Source organism: Scyliorhinus canicula, chromosome 5 (genome assembly GCF_902713615.1).
Source record: "Scyliorhinus canicula chromosome 5, sScyCan1.1, whole genome shotgun sequence".
In the NCBI taxonomy this organism is placed as follows: Eukaryota; Metazoa; Chordata; class Chondrichthyes; order Carcharhiniformes; family Scyliorhinidae; genus Scyliorhinus; species Scyliorhinus canicula.
In genome coordinates this window covers 69909386-69922771 of record NC_052150.1, presented here as the reverse complement: position 1 = coordinate 69922771, position 13386 = coordinate 69909386, and positions in this window count along the sequence as shown.

Below are 13386 nucleotides of genomic sequence, written 5' to 3'. Positions count from 1 at the left end.
CTACGCAAGAAAATGAAAGATCAATTACTGGAACCTTCCAATATCCATCACGAGCAAAGCTAAAACAGTTTTTTGCTGAACATCCACTTCAGCCACTTGATGATCTGCCATTTGATGCTCATTTGTATGAGGGGAAAATTATGAATGACTCAGTCCCAAGAAAATGGCTAACATATAACAAAGAAAATAGATGCTTATATTGTTCATACTGCTTAGCCTTTGAGTTTCCCAACACTTGTAATCCATCACCCATTGTACGTGGCTTTAGTGACTACTGGCATATTAGTCAGAGCTTGACTTTACATGAATCGACAACAACACATGTCAGAAATGCTCAGCAATATATCAGTGTGGTTAATGATGGCACCTTAGATTAATTAAAAGGAAAGAAGAAGTATTGAAGCAGAGAAGTATTGTCATGAGGATTATAGACATCATAAAGATGTTAGGCAAGCAAGCACTTCCTTTTCGAGGTCACAGAAATGAATCGGCCTACACTCTAGATAATGAGGTTCTGAATCATGGCAATTTTTTAGCTACAGTGCAGTTGATGGAAAAATATGACCCCATTATGGCAGCTCATGTTTCTGCAGTGCAAAACAAGTCTAAACAAAGAATCAAACGATTAGAGCAACAAGGAAAGGCTCAAAGTAAAGACCGTGGTGGACTTGTTACATACCTGAGTAAAACAACTATAAACATGTTAATCAAAATTATGAAGAATATGATACAAGAAAGAATTAGTCATGAAGTTTCTCAAGCAAAATATTATTCTATTCAGGTTGATTCAACACAAGATAATTCATCCATCGATCAGTTTAGCATTATTATTCGGTATGTGCTTAAAGGTATTATCTGTGAGCGACTACTTTCAGTTGTGCCAAGTAATGATGGTACAGGACAGGGACTTTTTGATCTATTGATTGAAACATTACAGCATCTTAAAATTGACCCCCAAAAATGTTTAACTGATAGCACAGATGGCGCTGCAAGCTACCATGGCCAGTATAATGGTTTACAAAGTAAAATTGCTGATGTGGCTGATCAACATGTTCATATATGGTGCTATGCCCATGTCTTGAATTTGGTGATAACTGAAACAACAAAATGTTGTGTGCCTGCAGTTTCTTTTTTCAATTTGCTCCATAATATAGCAACTTTTGTGAAAGTATCATACAAGAGAATGGCTGTATGGATAGAAGTTGTTGGAAAACATCTAGGACAAGAAAAAATGAAATGATTAAAGCTAATTGGTGAGACCAGATGGTCAGGAAAATCCAATGCAGCACCAACTATATTTGGACGTTTTGATGGTGCCGCTGCATGTACTTTTGTAAATCTATTGACATGCTTATCAATGATACAAGATTCAGAAAGGTTTGATGCAAAAACAAAACATGAATCAAATGTTTTACTTCAAAGTCTTCTAAATAAATGCAATGACAGGATTTCACAGATGAATATGGATGAAAATAAAACATTGGAAATTGAAGCATTGGAAACAGCATTGCCAGTTAAGAGGCAGAGGAAGAAGAAAAGAATGGCAGATGAGCTTATTGATGATGAAAGAAATTCCTCAGATTCTCTAGCTGATTTTCGAGTAAATGTGTTTAACCTAATAATGGATCGCATTGTCCAGTCACTAGAATCACGCTTTGTACAACACAAACAGTTGTATAAAGATTTGTCCTGCTTGGACCCAGCAAAGATTAAAACTATTGCAGAGAAGGGCCTTGAAGATGAAGCATTGGAAGGTATTATTAAGCTGTTTCCACAAATCAGCAAAGATCAAGTAATATTGGAATTGTTTTCTTTTGCTTTAAACTTTGATGTATTAAAGCTATTGCTTAATGATGGTGAGAATATGGACTCCAGTTGCAACAAATGTAAAATTTGCAGCACTTGCCCATAATGTGTACTAAAAATTCTGGCATCCAACAGACTTCATGACAAGGCATATGATAACCTTTATGAACTTTATAAAGTCATCTGCACACTATCAGTTACTCAAGTCCAATGTGAGAGGACAATTTCAAAGCTAAAGATCATAAAGACAAGGTTAAGAAATTCGCTGTCTGAGGAGAATTTGGAATCAGACATGTTGCTATCCATTGAAAAGGAATTGTTAGATGAATTGGATACAGAAGCAATTATTGGCAGATTTGCACAATCATCTAGCGAACACAAACGATTGCTCTTAATATAGTGAGCTGCATGCAATGCTCTATTGTGCTTTTGAACTATCTGTTAATGTGTAAATTGTGCAGTAAATTGTGTAAAAATATCAACCAATTACTTAAAAATTTTTTAAAAATTAAAAATTCAATTATAACATTCTGTATTTACATTTGGTATCTACTGCCAGTAATATGTACAGTACATGTACACTGTAATTACAAAGAAATACACATTTTTTCCACAAAAATTTTAATTGTACCCTTTTTTCCATATGTATTTTTTGAAAATTTTATTTATTTGTTATGAAAATTAAATGATAGCATTGTAGTTGTGGGTGGGCCCCTTTTGTCTCCTGGCAACCAATATTTTTAGACCCAGTCCGCCACTGGACAAGACCCCACGTTATCTCCATTGGGGAGGTTTTAAGTGCTTATTAGGTGTCGATTACATCTCCCCTGGCACTTGGGACCCCAGCGCAGAGGTCCCATCCAGGTCCAGATATCACCGACATCACCCCACTTTCGGTAACCCAGTTAAGGGATGCTTACACTAAAATTACTCCATTTCAGCTCACCACAGACCCACACAGCTTCTTTGAGGAGGTGCGCCAACAAAAGGTTATGTACGGATTAGATGAGAGGGAGGAAGTAAAATTGATCGTAATGAGCCTCAGCCAGCCACTACGGTCAGCTTTGCCAGATCCCCAAAACATAGGAGGAGGAACCGTAGAGGAAATGAAGGCCGCAATATTAGACACTATCGGATACAACAATGGGGATCTGGTCGAGGGTTTAAACAAATGCAGACAGAAGAAAGGGGAACACCTGACCGCCTTTGCCGGTTGCCTGGGGATACATTTCAATCCAGTGTGTGGAAATTTAAACCACGCTCACATAGATGAGGATGAAACCACTAAATGGTCCCGTACTTTAGTTCTGCATGCCACTGAAGCAGGTAAAAGGCTTGCGGAAATTATGACCCGTCAGATACCACAAAAAATGAGATTTGGGTACTCAGAAGCCTACCTCGGGCATGGGAAGAGTCACTTCAGCATCAGATGGACCAGAATGGATTAGAAGCCACAATGTACCCAGTTAGAACTAGCCAGGAACCTGCATGGATAAATGAGGGCAGAAGAGAGGACAGCACCCCAGAGCAGAAGGTCCAACTCACGTACCACGAGCTTCATGTTAAACTTGTGGACAAGTAGGACATTTCGCCCGCGATTGCAGACAAAACCCCCCGCACAATCAACGACCCAACTGCCCAACCCCCCACCCACAAACAATAGGCCAGACCATGATCGCCAGCCACGACAGCTAGAAGGCAACGTTCGCTCCATGCATAACGTAAACGCCCGCTCAGACAACCTCGCTCATAACTCCTCACATTGACGGTGTACAGGGTCTCCAACATGGGCCTGTGACATGCGCTGGGATAACATCGGACGACTGGTAGTCACAGGCGCAGTCCGGAGACATGCAGTTGATTTTCTCTGGGACACAGGAGGGTCCCAAACCACACTAAACTCCGCAAACCTGCTGCAAAAATAACCATGGCCAACCACCGACACCATTACACTCAGTGGATTCACAGGCCACATGCAAGCGGGATACATTACAGCCCCTAGACCTGTCCAGAAAGGAAATGTAACCACTGAACACCCTGCTGTTCTAGTCGACCTACCCCCAACCGCAGAACACATCCTAGGTATAGTATTCATGAACTCTCATAACCTCTCCTTCGACCCAATAAACAAGTGTTTCTGGCAGATGTCCAAGACAGCCAGAGCCCCTGCTACGCTCTCAGTATGAGATTACGAAAACAGGATTTGCTCAGTGGGGAACAATTGGTTTAACCCTTCGGCAATTAGCACAGAAGCCACCATTAAACAGGTACCAGCCACACACAAAGGCACTTTTGCCCAGCACAAGCACGATTTTGGGCAGGGTCCAGGCACAGTTATGATTTCAGGTCCAGAACCTGATGGTGCCCACTCAACTTTTGTTAGATGACAGACTAAAAGATGGTTCAGTTAGCAGATCAGAGCAGCTCACTGGACATTCTTACTTCAAGGCAGGGATATCTCTGTGAAACGCACCAAGACCCACATGTTTTTGGCAGACAATTTGCAATACGCAGTGACTCCACATGAATGCCAGATAATTGCAGCCAACCCCCACACAGGACCCTTTGTTCCCAAGCCACGACAACCACGTGCAGGCAGTGAGAAACAAGGGGCGAAATTCTCCGACTCCCCGCCCGGGGTCGCCGAAAATCCCGCTCCCGCTGTGGCAGAAATTCTCCGCCACCCGGGAATTGGCGTGGGCGGGAAACACCACCCGCCGATCGGCGAGCCCCCTGCGGCGATTCTCCGGCCCACGATGGGCCGAAGTCCTGCCGCTGGGAGGCCTCTCCTGTTGCCGTGGTTTGAACCACCTCTGGTGGCGGCGGGATCGGCGGCGGGAGCGGGCCCCCGGGGTCCTGGGGGGGCGCGGGGCGATCGGACCCGGGGGGGGGGGCCCGACGGCGGAGTGGTTGGCGCCACTCCGCTACGCCGGGACCCCCTGCCCCGCCGGGTAGGGGAGAATCCCGCCCAAGGTTCTCAAGACACAGGGGACACGTTTAAACTCTATGTAGCTGGCTCCTCCACTATTGAGGATGGTGTAAGAATCACTGGATGTGGGCTTTATATGGAGGGTTCACAGGAACGCCCAATAGAAGAGAACTCGCAGAGAACTGGCAGCCATAGCTTATGTAGTTGATCCCCGGACACCTTTCCAATGCCTGCGGACATACACTCAGACAGCTTGTATGTTTGCAACAGTGTGACCGAATTCCTCCCCCTATTTGTATCCGCCGACGGAAAATCCCTCCCATCCGCCTCTCTCCTGAAACACATTCTTAAAGAAGCCACCGGCTGCACATATGACATCATAAAAGTAAAGAGCCATCACCGCACCTCCCCACCCGGTAATCGTAAGGCTAGCTAAAGCTGGATCACGCAATGGTCACTTCTGGCAACCACCCAAAAGGCGAACAGATGCATTCAATCCAGATTTCCCAAACCATCATTGACGATTTATCTCAAGCCCAGAAAGCAGACGACTCCCTTAAACAGATACTGAACAGCATCTACCCAGCCCCCTATGATAAATGGAAGGACACACTCACAATACAGGACGGCAGAGTTTTAAAGGACGGAATTTATGTGGTCCCCACTTAAGACAGATATCAGTTAATCAACCAATTCCATGACGGAAACGGACATCAGAGAATAGACACCACCATTGCCCATTTAAGACCCTTGTGCTGGTGGCCCGAAAAGCAATGTCACACATTATGTTGGGAATTGCCTCATTTGCACTCAGAACAATCCTGAACATTAGAAAAGAAGGGACAATTAAGACACACCCGACCTGCAGAAGGCCCCTGGACGAATCTGCAAATCGATTACATTGGTTATCTCCCCCCTGCAGAAATGGTTTCAAGTACGTGCTGGTTGTTATAGATACATTTGCAAAATGAGTCGAAACATTCCCCACACATTCAAACACAGCAAAGGCCACCGCTAAAATTTTGACCCATCAGATATTTACCCGTTGGGGTCTTCCACGCAGCATCGAGTCAGATCAAGGTTCCCACTTCACCGGCAGGGTAATGCAAAACGTTACGTCTATTTTTGGCATCAAACAGAAATTCCACAGAACATACCACCCCCAGTCCAACGGTATATTTGAGAGCATGAATTGCACTTTAAAAACGACCATTAGGAAAATGTACAGCACAACAACACCACTTCAGACACAGTACACAGACACAATACTACCCTTCGCTCGCATGTTCATCAGGAACACAGGATGGGATTTGCCCAGTCCTGGGCCAGCCCGGAGAATCCCCGCGACTGGGCCACGCCGCCCCGCCACCGGTACGCGATTATCCGCAGAGCGGAGATTTGGTGCTATTGGGGCCGGCATGGTGCGGCACCGGTCGTGGGCTGAACTATGTGCCCCCCTCCTGTGATTCTCTGGCCTGGATGGGCCGAGTGGCCGTGAAAATAATAACGAGTCCCGCCGGTGGCGTGCTAACCTGCTCTGAGCCGGAAGTACCTTGGTGTTGAAGGGTTGGGTGGTGTCCTTTGGGGGGGAGAGGGTGTCTGACCCCAGGGGGGGGGGGGGGGCCTCCGATGTGGCCTGGCCTGCAATCAGGGCCCACCGATCGGCGGGCCGGCCTCTCTAGCTGGGGGCCTCCTTTCCTACGCGCCGGCCCCTGTAGCCCTGCGCCATGTTGCGTCGGGGCCTGCGCATTGAAGGAGGCCACCGCGCATGCGTGCGTTGGCACTGGCGCCACTCCGCATGTGCACACTGACACCGTCGCCACTGTGCATGTGCGCGCTGGCGCCATCACCACGGCGCATGCGCGGATACCGCGATGAACAGTTCATGCCGGGATCGGCAGCTGGAGCAGCGCGAACCGCTCCAGCGCCGTGCTGGCCCCCTATAGGGGCCAGAAATAGTCCTGGCAGTGGCCCGTTCACACCATCGTAAAACGCAACGTGAATCATTGCATATAGAAATAAGTCTCGTGTTTGTTAATAAACTGTCTTTTGAACTAATATACTGGTTGTGTGGTCATTCGGTCAATATAAGAAACAGCTTGTGGTTCACATAGAAATAAAGAAGTCAACAGCAGACTTTTTTCCATGTTTGTAATAGGCTGTGGCATGTTTCCTTAAACCCTCTATTTGTGAGGTCAATTTTTAAAGTGACTTGCAGCAAACTGCCTTCAGGGTTAAGTCGTAGTACAGTTTATTAACACATTCAAACCTGGGGAATGGTCACAACCTCATTTACACACACACAATCACACAATAAGAAGATGGGAAAGAGGAGCTTCTACAGATATAAATAGCTTAAAAATGTACCATAGTTCTGAATATCAGTTCACATGATGGTCAGAATCCAGAAAGTCGGAGTCCAGTGAGGGCTCCTTCATTGAGGAGCTACAGTTCAGGTGGGTTCAACCTGCTGAAGCAGGATTTTCAGAATTCCTTTAAAGTTAATGATGATGCAGCAAGGTGAGGTTTGTGGACAGAGACTTGGTCTTCTTGGCAGGTGGTGGCAGGGATTTTCCAGACAAATAGACTCTGAGGAGGCTTAGACTTGATGCAGAGATGTACTTCTGAGACTGTACAAGGCTCTGGTCAGAACCCATTCGGAGTATTGTGAGTGGTTTTGAGCCCTGTATCTAAGGATGGCCTTGGACAGGGTCCAGATGAGGTTCACAAGAATGATTCCTGGGATGAAGAGCTTGTCATATGAGGAACGTTTGAGGACTCTGGGTCTTGTTCTCGTTGGAGTTTAGAAGGATGAGGGGGAATCTTATTGAAACTTACATGATACTGCGAGGCCTGGATAGAGTGGACGTGGAGAAGATGTTTCCACTTGTAGGAAAAACTAGAAGCAGAGGACACAATCTCAGACTAAAGGGAGATTGTTTAAAACAGAGATGAGGAGGAATTTCGTCAGCCAGAGGGTGGTGAATCTATGGAACTCTTTGCTGCAGAAGGTTGTGGAGGCCAAATCACTGAGTGTCTTTAAGACAGAGATATATAGGTTCTTAATTAATAAGGGGATCAGGGACTGTGGGGAGAAGGTAGCAGAATGGGCATGAGAAACATACCAGCCATGATTGAATGGCGGAGCAGACTCGATGGGCCAAGTGGCCTAATTCTGATCCTATGTTTTATGGCCTTAGGTTGTTGGTCAGTCTGGACTCCTGCGTTGATGTTTACAGACTAGAATTTAATCAGCAGACTGAATTGCGAGTCTAGAAATGTAATATTAACTTCCCAAAGGCCAGAAACCTACACCATCTAATGTTGTCCATTAATGAGTCGATTTCAGGCTAACAAGCAGTTTCTATGCTTCTGGCCAAAATCCAATGATCATCCTAGAGCAGTGTTTTTCAAACTTTTTTTCCCCGGGACCCACTTTTACCAACCGGCAGACCTTCAGTACCCACTCCGGCCAAACTTCGTGACCCACGCTGGCTGACCATCCCGACCAACGCCGGCCAAAGATCAGGACCTACGACAGCTGTCCTTTGCGACCCATGCAGCCGACTTTCGCAACACATGCCGGCCGAACTTCGCGACCCACGCTGGCCAACCTCTGTGACCCACACCAGCATACCTTCATGACACACCACTATTGCTTACCTTTAATACGACAGGTGAGCCTGCTTGGTCCTCACGATCTCACTTGCTTTGTCATTCAATGTTACATTTCTACTAAGGACTGCAGCTGACAACTTAAGTTCTCGCCGTATCATTTGAAAAAAAATCAAGACTTTTTCCTCAAAATCGCCACGCTTAGTCTTCATATGCCTTTGAAGATTTGAGGTTTTAAACTTTAATTTGCCTGTACTTCCCTGAATATTACACACATGGGCTTTGCATCACGATTTGCATTGGCACAATTAACAAAGCCACACCTCAAGAAATTATCTTTATACTGCTTTGTTCCCGATTTCAGCTTCTTCTTAATGAATTGTTCACCAGAGACCCTGGAGTTCTGCATACAGCTCATACCAACACTGCTTTGTCCTGCGGTGGACTCTCCTGTTCAGCTCTCTCCAGCTGATTCAGTTTTGAGGTCCTGGCCTGTTTGTGTCTCTGGCCCTCTCTTCCTTATTAGAAAATGGTCTTTCTTCGGTTCTTCACACAGCCCTGTTGCTTTCTTGCTGGCAGCTACAAAATGGAGGAATTTCTTCTGCGTGATTTTGCACCCAAAGCACAGACGTACAGGGCACATGGCCTGCTCTTTGCCACCACTTCTGGCAGGAAGATTCCATAGTTTGTATTTAAAAGCCAGTTGTGGTCGGCATTCTCAACTTAAAAGCCAGTCACGGCTGTTGGGCATTCCTTCCGCGATTGGGAACTACACGACTGATCACTCCGTGACACTCCCGACACCCGCCCCTGACCCACCTGGGGGTCGCAACCCTGAGTTTGAAAACCCTGAATAGAGGGTGGCTTTTCGTGCCTTTGCAGGTGTAATGAGGTTTGATGGCTCTCCCTTTATTATCGGACTAGGCTAGGGAGACACGACGGCTGCTGGTCCTTGGTTTCATTGATTGAAATGTGTCCTCACAACGAGATGTGTGAGATTGCACAAGGGTGAGGGATGAGCTTTTGTCCTGTAACCAGCAAAGAACAAAGAGAACAAAGAACAATACAGCACAGGAACAGGCCCTTTGGCCCTCCAAGTCTGTACCCGTCATGATACCACCCTTTGCCAAAACTCTCAGCACTTCCTAGTGCTGGATCCCTCTATACCCATCCTATCCATGTATTTGTTGAGATGCCTTTTGAACGCCGTTAATGTATCTGCTTCCACAAGCTCTCCTGGCAACACGTTCCAGGCACTCACCACCATCCTCTGTGTAAAAAATACCACTGTTAGAAATGTCCAGAAACCGTAGCCAACTTGTGAATTCTGTGACATGTAGCAGCCATCCTGTGGTTCAGCAGGGCCCACTCTTTAAATAAGCATTAAGGTATGGTGAGAGAATCTGTACAGTGCAGAAGGCGACTTTTCATCCCCGAGTCTGCACCAACCCTCTGAAAGATCCCCATCCAGTGCCAAACCCCTACCCTATCCCCATAACCCCACCTGGGGGCAATTTGGCACGGCCAATCCACCTAATTCGCACATCTTTGGAATGTGGAAGGAAACCCAAGCAGACACAGAGAGAACGTACAAACTCCGCACAGACAGTCTCCCAAAGCTGGTATTGAACCCGGGTACCTGGCGGTGTGAGGCAGCTGTGCTAACCATTGTGCCATCGTACTGCCCTTAAATGACTTATCATCTTTCTCATGCCTTGCTTACATGACAGTTGCAGGATTTCAATTAGGTCTACTACTCACAAAACTAGAGGAAAGAAAAAAAAAACATATTTGGGTGGTGACTTCAAACAAAGTTAATTTTACAACAATAGTAAGATATTTTACCACTTGCCTCTTACAGAACCATAGGAGAGTCCAAAATAACTGTCCGGTGGGGGGGGGGGGGGGGGGGGGGGGGGGGGACTGTCCAAAAGCAAAATACTGTGGTTGCTGCAAATCTGAAATAAAAGCAGAAAATGCTGGAAATACTCAGTAAGTCTGGCAGCATTGGTGGAGCGAGAAACAGAGTAAATGGTCCAGGGTGGGGGTCCAGGGTGGGGGTGGGGGAGGGGGGGGGGGGCTTTTCTGTTAGCTGGAGAGCTAGTGAGGGCCTCTCATCACCACATGCCTGCCTGGCAAGCCCCCGGCCATGGCCAACAGGACGAGGCCCTAAAGTTGGCATTAATTGCACACTTAAGGGCCTTAATCATTGGCAGGGTGGGAAGGCTAGTCACGAACCTTCACGCCACAGATCTAATCAGGGCAGAGGCCAGAAGACAACAGGGTTCCACCTGCCATCCTCCCACCCGATTAAATACCCCCATTACCAAATACCTCGGGGGCATTTAATCAGGTGGGGGTGGAACCCGGCCAACGTTTTGGTTTATGAGCTTTGGTTCATCTGCTGACAGATCACAACCTGACAGATTTGCTCCGTTTCATTCTCCACAGAGCCTGCCAGCCCTGTTGAGTATTTCCAGCATTTCAATTTTTAGTAGGTTTTGTAAGAAAGTGCTGTCTGTCCTATAAATTGTTAAGAAATGTATAGAATGTTATATAAACATTATGGAGAAACTTTTATAGCAGCTTGCTTCCTGAAATGCACAGAACAGCCCTGTTACCTTTGCCAAGCTGTCTCCAGCACAGGATTTCCTGATGATCTGTAAACCAACTACCTGAGGGAAAAATCGTCACTTTGAACAAGAAAAAGATTTTCTAAGTGATCCATGCTGGAACGCCTTCATCAGATGGAGAAAGGCTGGGCAGCACGGCTACACAGTGGTTAGCACTGCTGCCCAGGGACCCGGGTTCAATACCAGCCTCGGGTGACTGTGCGGAGTCTGCACGTTCTCCCCGTGTCTGTGTGGATTTCCTCCGGGTGCTCCAGTTTTCTCCCCCAGTCCAAAGATGTGCAGGTTAGCTGGATTGACCACACTAAATTGCCCCGTTCGAGTCCAAAGATGTGCAGGTTATGGGATTACGGGAATAGGGCGGGGGATTGGGCCCAGGTAGGGTGCTCTTTCAGAGGATCTGTACAGACTCGATGGGCCAAATAGCCTTCTGCACTGTAGGAATTGTTTTATGGAGCGAGAGCTTCCTGGCACTTGGGTTAATAGACGAAGAATGAGAACAAATGTGAAGGCGGCTGCAAACAGAGAGGACAAGAGACTGCCTTCCCCAATTGCGGAAACCGGCTTCATCCATTTCTTCAGCCTGTGCGACTGGTAAACCATCCTTGCCTCTTATGGGTCATATATCTTTCCTGTCTATTTACCTCATGCATCATTTTTAAACTGTTGCTTCTTAATAAACTACTTAATTAGCTGCTTTAAATTTACCTTGAGTGTGATCCCCTTTTTGGATGATCTTTGACTTCTGCACTCTACCCTTACTATATTTAGACAGTTCTTACATTATTTGTTCAGTAATCAAGTCAAATTGAGCACTGGTGAGTAAGTGCCACTTGATAGCACTTTCAACAACATCGTCCATCATTTTGCTGAAGATTGAGAGTAGACAGGGTGGGCTGGTAAGTGGCTGGATTAGGGTGTTCCTGTTTTTTGTGGACAGGACAATTTTCTGGTGATAGTAGTATTGCTGGTGTCATAGCTGCACTGGAGCAACTTGGTTAGAGGTGCATGCCCAAGTCAATGGCCTGTAAGCCCTGCCCCCCTGATGACACGTCCAGCTTGGGAACGCCCATTGAGGGCAGGCATGTAAACAGATAGAAAACAACAGGCAACTATTTTAAGAAGTATGTTAAAGGTATTATAAAGGCATGTTGACCTTTTTAAAAACAGTTTTGTTGCTCTTTCTCTTAAATAGGCATTACTACTGTTGTTGATTCTTTTAAAGTCATTTTAAATTTTATTTTTTATGATAAAGGTGATTATTTATAAGTGAACATGTGTGAATGTGTGAAACTATTTAAAATCTGCGCTATATTATTATATAACTTTACCTGTGGTATGCTTAAAATGTTCGTATGGTTTAGTTTAGATTATGGTCATAAGATTTTAAAAGCATGCTAGGGCTTTTTGCTATCACTATCCTTGTATCTTCTGGAGTGGGATTCTCCGTCGGCCGATGCCGAAATTGGGAAAGGCGATTGGGCAGAGAATCGAACTTGACGTCGAAAACGTGGCCGGCACCGAGTTCACGCCAAATCGCAATTCTCCGTCAATGCGTTCTACTCTGCACGTACAGTAAATGCCGTTCGCATATCATTAGCGGACCTGACTCGGTATTCTCCAGGGCCTCCGCGATCCTCTTCCTCCACTGGGGGGAATTCCCAACAGCGAGGTTCAGTTGTGCTTTTAAAAAATCTGGAAACAGGCACCGCGGCTGATGAGGGAAAGGGAGAAAATAGGAAGGATAGAGGTGCAACAGGGGGCTGCCAGTCCTGACACTAGCCAGGCTAGCTGGGGTCGGGGGGGGGGGGGGGTGGTGCAGCGAGAGGCGTGACAGGGGGTGTGTGGTAAGCACCATTGGTAACACACCACATATATTACTGTACTGCCACTGTATTAACAGGTACCACAGTAAATGGAGGATAGCAAATGTGGTCCCTTTGTTCAAGAAGGGGAGTAGAGATAACCCCAGTAACTATAGGCCGGTGAGCCTCACATCTGTGGTGGGTAAAGTCTTGGAGAGGATTATAAGAGATACGATTTATAATCATCTAGATAGGAATAATATGATTAGGGATAGTCAGCATGGTTTTGTGAAGGGTAAGTCATGCTTCTCAAACCTTATCGAGTTCTTTGAGAAGGTGACTGAACAGGTAGACGAGGGTAGAGCAGTTGATGTGGTGTATATGGATTTCAGTAAAGCGTTGATAAGGTTCCCCACGGTCGGCTATTGCAGAAAATACGGAGGCTGGGGATTGAGGGTGATTTAGAGATGTGGATCAGAAATTGGCTAGTTGAAAGAAGACAGAGGGTGGTGGTTGATGGCAAATGTTTAGAATGGAGTTCAGTTACGAGTAGCGTACCACAAGGATCTGTTCTGGGGCCGTTGCTGTTTGTCATTTTTAT